We start from the raw sequence: 1,938 nt of genomic DNA, 5'->3' as shown, positions 1-1,938 counted from the left end.
GAGGTCCTAGCGCCGCAGGGTTCAACAACAGGGAGGGACGACCTGCTGCTGGGTCCTAATGCCACCTTTTAAATCAAAATACTAACTAAAATTGTACAGTTATTCGAGGGAAAAACGGGTATAATTGACATTTATTATAAATGCATGCTAAATTAATAACAAAGTATTATATGCATACATAAGTAGACTGTCACAACTAAACTGCAATAATCTTAGTTGTCTTTTGCAGAGGATAAAGAATATATGCCTGTGAGTCGGACTGGAATTATTTCAGATGATAGACACCGGATTAACATTTTGATAATAAACACATTCAAAGCCTTTAAGGGACTAAAAAAAAGTTCTTTTGTGTGAGGTCCTTATGAACTCGAAATTGCCCCCCCCCCCCCCACCTTCAATTCCCGGAAACATTTATTCGAGAGGCTTCGCACATTGGCCTGTGGCGGTGGTGGTGGGCTGGTTGTCATGGTAACCTGCCTGCCTCACAGTGTCCAACCCTACACGGGGGATGTTTTCCTCCCATAGACCTCGCGGGGGTTGGCTCCAAGCCCGCATACCTTCATCAGTGAGGGCGCTGTATAAAGGGAGATGAAGCGGGGGGGGTACCTCGATTGACACGTTCAGAGAAGTATTCAAATCAGAAAACTTGCATTCTTTTTAAATTAAACTCAATTAGTGGCAGACTAGATTATTCAGCATAGTAGTTGGAGAAATGTGCAAGCAGCATGCTTGGATCCAAGCACTTTGACACAGTGCTGGAACGAGAATGCATCGGATTAGCTTTGGAATGCTATTAATTAGCGTGTACACACTCAAGATTGGCTTGGGAATGTGAATTTAGCTACTGAGAACAAGAGTGGGCTAACTTCATTGTTAGCGGTGTCACAGCCAGTTAGATAAATATCATACAAAACCATCTCGGCCTTCTTGGGATAATTGGGCCTATTCTGGTCCCGAGCGAGTTAACACAAAACTGCTACCTTTCCGTTTCCTACCGAGCGTGACGGACAGAACAAATTAGTACAGGGTCCAGATTAGCGTGCACTCGGTTTGACGAAGAAATAAATAACACTTAGAAATATGGAAGAGTTTAATCCGGCAAATGGTCACAGAGAGCGCTTGTAAATCCTCAGATTGAGGTCAGAGCTTCTGCTAAAGATGGAAAATAAAAAAAAAAGCTTACTTACATATTAGGATTTTCCAAAACTTGTGTATTTTCTCATCATAAGGTTTATAGACATGTTTGGCTGGTGGGTTGCAGGATTAGGGAAAAAATAAATCACTGCAATATCACTCAAGAACATGATTCCATCCATCCGTCCATCCATCCATCCATCCATCCATCCATCCATCCATCCATCCATCCATCCATCCATCCATCCATCCATCCATCCATCCATCCATCCATCCATCCATCCATCCATCCATCCATCCATCTATCTATCTATCTATCTATCTATCTATCTATCCATCTATCCATCTATCCATCTATCCATCTATCCATCTATCCATCTATCCATCTATCCATCTATCCATCTATCCATCTATCCATCTATCCATCTATCCATCTATCCATCTATCTATCTATCTATCTATCTATCTATCTATCTATCTATCTATCTATCTATCTATCTATCTATCTATGCCGCCATCTTGTGTATCAATGTGGTAGTGAACACAATATAAGAATATATTTACATACCACTGGGAATTATTCATGAAGAAAACAAACATGTCCGCCATATTTTATAATAGCTACAAATAATACTAATAATAATTTGACTCACCGGCTTTTGATGTTTCATGTGACACTCGGTTCTTCTGTGAAATACAGAGGGGCAATAATTAATCAACAATAATAGTTACCAGATTAATTGATAATTATGTTTGATCAATCAACAGTATGGAGACTTTGTTTAATCGAAAATGTGCTCTATG

Source organism: Syngnathus typhle, linkage group LG15 (assembly GCF_033458585.1).
Source record: "Syngnathus typhle isolate RoL2023-S1 ecotype Sweden linkage group LG15, RoL_Styp_1.0, whole genome shotgun sequence".
NCBI classification, from domain to species: domain Eukaryota; kingdom Metazoa; phylum Chordata; class Actinopteri; order Syngnathiformes; family Syngnathidae; genus Syngnathus; species Syngnathus typhle.
The sequence above is the reverse complement of the archived record's forward strand: the minus strand, read 5'-3'. Positions refer to the sequence as shown.